This window comes from Silene latifolia, chromosome Y, assembly GCF_048544455.1.
Source record: "Silene latifolia isolate original U9 population chromosome Y, ASM4854445v1, whole genome shotgun sequence".
Classification (NCBI taxonomy): Eukaryota; Viridiplantae; Streptophyta; class Magnoliopsida; order Caryophyllales; family Caryophyllaceae; genus Silene; species Silene latifolia.
The window spans coordinates 376,259,613-376,266,640 of NC_133538.1; the positions used below are offsets into that span (position 1 = coordinate 376,259,613).

The window sequence follows — 7,028 nt, forward strand, 5'->3', positions numbered from 1 at the left end:
TGAAATCATCAGGTAATAGATAATTAGATGTCATACAATATTAGGATTTTGTCTATGTAACTTAAGTTCGCGAATCTTTGTTTATTAATATGTTACGCTGCGTTTTTTCACAAATAATACTAATATGTACGATTTTCATGAAAAACATGTGCAACAGTCGTGTTAATAGTCACACTTTTTGTCTCTTGTACATAGTTAGGAAATCATCAGTTATTGGACAATAGCTGAAAGTTTACTTTTTACCATTTCACATATCAAAAAATGAGCAGATTCATTAGTTCTTAATATCTAGAATGCAAGCCTTCCATAAACTTTCACTTGTATATGATAATACAAGTGTTTCCATTCACAATTCTGATAGGTACACTTTCAGCCTTGCCAGATGCACATATAATCCATGTGGATACGCAAAGGAAAAAACAAAAAACAAAAAAAAAGATCAAAAAAAAAAAATGTTCAAAAATCCCATATAACAGATCAAAAAATGAAGTCTCAATTTCTCCCGCCATTATTCATTATATTTGGGTATGTGATCCGCAACTCTTTTTCGTTGTTCATTCCTGAAACGAAAAAATGCTATAAAATATTAACGGTTACAAATTTGATTAGATACAACAATAATATCCCTTAATGAAGCACCAACTAAACAAATTCATTCTGCACCAGTATTCTCTAATAATGAATGCACCAAAATTAATAGCGTACCTGTATCATGGAATCATACTCTCCCAGGACAATTCCGACTATCATGGAATCCTAATTCTCCGCAAGCATTGCATTTCCTGGCCGCTTTCTTCTGTTCTTTTGTAGCTTTTTCCTTTTGGGACATCATTCTTTTTCCGCACTTTTGTTTTTGATCAATAGGAGGTAAGACAACCACTTCCTTTGGTATTTTTGTTCCTAAGAGCATCTCAAGTTCCCTATTCTTCTTTCTCGGCCTATCACCCGTGGTACTACTACTACTACATTCTCGACGACTCTTGGTTTGTGCGCTTATCTTGTCTTTAAAATCTTTCAAAATTCCCAAACAATTCGTCAACATACTCGTTTTTTGTTCAATGAGCGTCACACACGAGAACACCTCGGACCATAAGGTACCAATTTTGTGCCGTCTAACATCTAATGAGTTACAATCTTCAATTAAAGTATGTGGCACATTATTACAAATCGGTGACATGTTGCCAATTTGCTCCACCGACTTAACGATATCGTTCGAACATTGTCAAGGCCTTGTTCTTTCAACACGTAAAGCGCATGACGGCACAAAATTCCATGTCTCTCGAACTTTTTACAGTGCGATTCACTTTCATTTCGTCAGAGATAAAGTTAACATAGTAAACCTTGTCTTTTTCACGATCAATAATGGGAATGTCATCACACGGTAGTAACCCCTAATATTTTAACACCACAGAAACAACCACCACCCACTCGTTTTTAAATTCGTAAAAACATCACCGGGGTGTAGAACTCGAAGCGTGTTTTTCCAAAGGGTGAGGCGTTTCTAGATCGGGGTTGGAGTTTTTTGACTCGGCTATTAATTTAGATTGTTTCCATCACTGAGCATCCATAGCACTCTCATACCTCATAAGAAACTCAACTAAAGTTAAGTGTGGGTTCATGAAATTTCCGAAAAAGCTATTCTCGGACTCAGACCTGGACGTGGTTCTCATTAGTCCACCCATAAATAAATCCCTGAAATATGTTGGGATCCAATAAGCCCTTTTGTCAAACATGGTATCTAACCATTCATTACCGGCCAGCCCGTATGAAGATATAATCGAGCACCACCGTTCCTCAAACTCGGACGGTTCGATATCTTCGCCCAAACACAGAGCACAACTCTTTCATGAAGTTAGTTTCCCGATATAGCGTAGTTCCGATCTTGTTTGGCAGCTTTTTCATGATATGCCGATGCAATATCTCAGTCTGAGTTTTGTCCCCGAACACCGTTTTAACCCCCGATCTTATGCCCCTATCTTGATCGTAAATTATGCATACGGATACTTATTGCTCATTGCACTTAGAAAATTCTCAAACAACCATACGAAATCCTCATCGCCTCTTTCCTTATAAGTCCTGCTCCAAATGACACGCATTTTTTGTGATGATCAACCCCCGTGAAAGGGGCAAATATCATTTTATACGTGTTCATATTAAACGTCGTGTCAAAAGACGTCATATCACCAAAAAGACTGTAATTCTTTATAGCTATAGGGTCAAACCAACAAACCCTAGATAGTCGACCACGATCGTCAACATCAAAATCAAAGTAGTACGAACTACACATGGCTTTTTTGTGCATGAAATTTTCAATCATCATTTGCGCGTCATACCCTTTAATAAATTTTTTCACATCCCTCCAAAAATTTTTGAAGTCCTCAAATGATGCCCCTACATTTTGATACCCTTTCACGTACTCTTTGAACATCCTAAAGCTTTGCACAGGCCCCTTATTCACTTTAGAATTCTCAACAATCATGGATTTATGTATAACGGTTAATTCTCGTGACTCAGTCAAATGCACCACGGTGTTTGGTGTTGAGAGGAGGTGGGTGTGTCCTTCATGAAAGTCAACAATCACATATTGTCCTTTTTCATTTCTTCGAAAAAAAATCTTTGCATTACATAAAATTCTAGTTCTCTGTCTCTTTTTTACCTTCCCTCTAGGCTTACTTTCTCCAGTTTTACTGCACACACAGTACTTAGTTATGACAACCCCATCTATGTTTCGTTGCGTCGACTTCCTCATTTTAAAACCAGAATTAGCAGCATAAGCCTTATAGAATTCTAGCCCATCATCTAGTTTATCAAAGATCATACCCAAAACAGGCTTCAATTCCGCGCACATACAGTATTCTTTCCTTCGGGTTTGTCTCAATGATTGGTGAGCCCGCATCTATGCACGCTACACACAGAGAACAAGATGGGTATAAGCAAGAGTTCAAATAACTAATGCACAACAAATATAATTTTCGTGCACGCTAATTTAGTCAAAAGCACAAAATCAATTGTAAAACAAAAAACCACAAAATTATCTCGAAATTTGTGCCTCGATCACCGAAAATTTCGTATTTTTTCATTACTCGTCTACTTAACGTAGACATCAAGATACATCAATCACGCCTTATAATTTCGTCACATGCAAAAGAAGTCAAATGTTTATTATGACACGAATCGGTATATCCCTTAATTATAATTCTAGATACGTCGCCGACAAAACACAAACGCATCAACTATACTAATATACATGTCTTTCATATACGTTGGTCTATAAAGGGCGGTTTCGTTCTTCTACCAGGCACGTTTTCCATATAAGGCAATTACATCAATTATACTAATATTCATGATATTGAACCAAACGAATCTTGTATAGCGTGCATAAGAAATATGATCAAAGAAGTGTAATAATCAACTCTAAAACAAACCGCATATCACATACACTAACCAGACCGGTAAGACAACCTGTCATATCCATCGACTCATCAATTTATAATACCAATCAAAGCTAACGATACACGCGTGCGAATCGTAATAATTTGTCTTCCTATGTTTAAATTAGTATGAATACGCATCAAAATGATCAATAGATACATCAATCAGACGATTTTATTGTAACGATTTATAAAAAAGACTCATCTCAACTGATTTGCGATGTACATACCTAGATGAGATGGTGATCGCGACGATATCATTGCTAACAAATGAACAATCGCATCGTCAAGATGTTCCCCAAATCGCTAGAACCCTCAACATCCATAATTTTCTACGATTGAAATAATTCTGGAATGCCAATCGAAATCACAAAATCGATTGTTAATGCATCAATCACACCAAATCAATCGAAAAAATATTATATCAAGACATCAATTAGATGATCAACGCCATTGATTATGATCAATTTCAAATGATTTTGGCGGCTATAGTCCGTGTGTTTTTCGGAATTTCCGTGTTTTCGCGAAATATTTGATTAGATTTGGGGGAAAAGTTTTGGAAAGTAGAGAGAGAACGAGATTTTTTGGATTTTTTGTCAAACAATCGGGTTAGTGTGTGTTAGCTTTTTTGAAATCACGCGTGATTTTTTGATTAAACTATTATTGTAGGTCGTTCTCACCGCTTTTTGACTGAGTGATCGTTTCACCGATCCCGATTATATATATATATATATATATATATATATATATATAGAGAGAGAGAGAGAGAGAGAGATTGGATTTGGTGATTTTTGTTTTATGGTGAGTTGTGAGTTGGGGAATAATCTCACCACTGATTATATTAGAGATGAGTGGCCAAGATCAAATCTTATACGCTATATAAAACCATTGTCATTTACTTATTTTATCTTTTTTCTAATGTTACTTTTTTTTTTACTTTAATTTTTTTTTCTCTTTTTTTTACCTCGTGTTATTATGCTTTTTTTTTTACCACTTTGATTTTTGTCTTCTCTTATGTTTTTCTTTAATTTTCTCATTATGTTACCTTTTTTTCTTTTTCTTTTTGTACCGGATTTTTTTTTACTTGAAATTTTTTTTACTCTTATTTTTTTACCTCGTGTTTTTATGCTATTATTGTGCTTTTTTTTACCTAGATCTTTTTTACGACTTTGATTTTTTTCTTTCTTTTTTTTTTTACCACATGTTATTGTGCTGTTATTGTTATTCCGCTGTTATTGTGATGTTATTCTGCTGTTACTTTGATTTTTTTTACGACTTTGATTTTTTTTTCTCTTTTTTTTTACCATATGTTATTGTGTTGTTATTGTTATTTCGCTGTTATTGTGATGTTATTCTGCTGTTACTGTGAATTTTTTTACGACTTTGATTTTTTTTTGTTTTTTTTTTACCACGTGTTATTGTGCTGTTATTCTACTATTATTGTGATGTTATTCCGGTGTCACTTTGATATTTTTACTACTTTAATTTTTTTTACTACTTTGATTTTTTTACACTGCTTTTTACCGCATGTTATTGTGCTGTTATTCTGGTGTTATTGTGATGTTATTTCGGTGCCACTTTAATTTTTTTTACGACCTTGATTTTTTTTCCTTTTTTTTAGCACGTGTTATTGTTTTGTTATTCTACTGTTATTCTGCTGTTATTGTGATGTTATTCCGGTGTTACTTTGATTTTTTTTTACTAATTTGATTTTTTTTACTCTTTTTTTACTAAATTTTTTACCACGTGTTATTGTGATGTTATTCTGTTGTTATTGTGCTGTTATTCTCACCCTTCTCTAATTTTCTCATTATTCATATGTACCCCATTGTTATTCCGTGTTACTCTTATGTTATTCAATATTACCTACTCAATATCTATTTGAGTAGGCACACAGAATATCACTGAACAAACAAGGAGGTATTAAAAGGATCAAGTAATAAATTAAGATATTTTGAGACTAAATGTATTTTTACTTGATTTCGTGAAGCACTGAGCTCACTCCTTGTTTTGACGGGTCTTCCCACAAGAATTTCAAGTAGAATAACACCAAAGTAGTAAACCTCCATTTTATGTCCGTGCTCCACCCTGCAAAGTCAAAGACCTTAACTAAAAAGGTAAGTCACATACAATTGCATATATCCCGTAGTCATATTGTCAGGACAAAAAAGAAGAAAACATTTGCAAAAATGATCTAGTGCCCTCATCTACTGTAAAATTCCTAATACATTATTGATTTTCCATAAAAATCCTATAATCATCAAGCAGGTTGTAGAGGAAGGTTGTAGCTGCTGATTTAAGAGTATTACAGCCAGTAGAGAAAAGTTGTAGCTGCTAGCCTGCTAATTTTAGCAGCGGAATTTGGTTCATTAAAACATCTGGTATCCTGATGTTATTTGAAAAGATTCAAGGCATGATTTCTGTGTGAAAAAACTCCGATTCCAACTGCACCAAAAGCCAAGCCTATCAGTAACCTCTAAATGTTTATAGCAGCAGGAGGAACAGAAGCATCGTCGGTTCCAATACTAGTTTGAATCACTCTATCTTCAGTGCAAGTCAGCATCAGCCACAAAAGACGACATCGCTGCCAACACCGAGCCACCACCATAGCCCCTCACCTCTTTCCACTTGAACGGCAAGAAACCACAATGAAAACAACCACCAACCACATACAAGCCGCCACGATTTGATTTCGATTTTGAGTTCAGCACCACCGTTGTAACCCTTGTCTCGGTGACCTGCACTTTGACGCCACCCACGATCCCACATTCAGCCACGAATTAGTAACTCGGTTACCATAATTTGAGTTACCAATACTGATCACATCCGAAAATGAGTAGATTACTACGCCTGATTTCCCACAATCTCAACATCACTCACCATAACCCTAACCCCCAATTTCTAGGGTTCTTCCTCGAATCAAATCCCAATCGAAGCTACAACACTTCAGCAACTCACCAATCACCACCACTCTCCGACAAAGTTACAACAATCGCGCGATGAAATCTCTAACCTAACCTTAATGGACGTGGCGGATTTGACGGCTTTATTGGGGGCGAATTTGAAAGTTATAATGCATGGAATGAGCTTCAATCTCCAAGGAATGGCCGACGGCGCTGCGGCCACAGCTGCAGATGCGACGTCGGTGGAGAAGAAGTAGAGGCCTCTTTTGAACTGGGATTTTAGGGAATATAATAGAAGAGAGAGAAAGAAAAAGTAAAGTGTGAGGTAATATAAAAGTCGCGCGTCATTGTTTTATCTTCTTGGTTAATTTGAGCCGTAATCTTATTATTCAATGGAGGTATATATATAGAGGCGGGATCTCGTGAGTTTGGTTCTTACGGTGAGTTGTGAGTTTGAAAAATCTAAACCATTGATCTGCACAAAATAGACCGCTGAGATTGAATCAATAAACAAAACACAGTCCAATAACAAAACACGAACAAGGGACAATACTCCTCACTGAAAATTAACAAGCCCATTAAAAAATCTCTAATCTTTCTCTCTATCTATAAATCACTCATCGACTTCTACAGTTCTACCAGATACATTCCAATTTCAAACCAATTGCATTCTCATTTATTAATCATCAAATAC

At 35.6% G+C, this 7,028-nt stretch overlaps 1 long non-coding RNA gene across 1 annotated transcript; it reads right to left on the reverse strand.

Moving 5' to 3' along the window:
- Positions 1 to 279: 279 nt before the first annotated feature.
- On the reverse strand, positions 280 to 6,675 carry LOC141627406 (uncharacterized). The gene is made up of 4 exons (XR_012536982.1): positions 5,408 to 6,675; positions 3,662 to 3,780; positions 706 to 2,905; positions 280 to 560 (listed from the first exon to the last, which is right to left on the reverse strand). It is a non-coding gene; the product is annotated as an uncharacterized LOC141627406 (long non-coding RNA).
- Between the last annotated feature and the right edge of the window lie 353 nt (positions 6,676 to 7,028).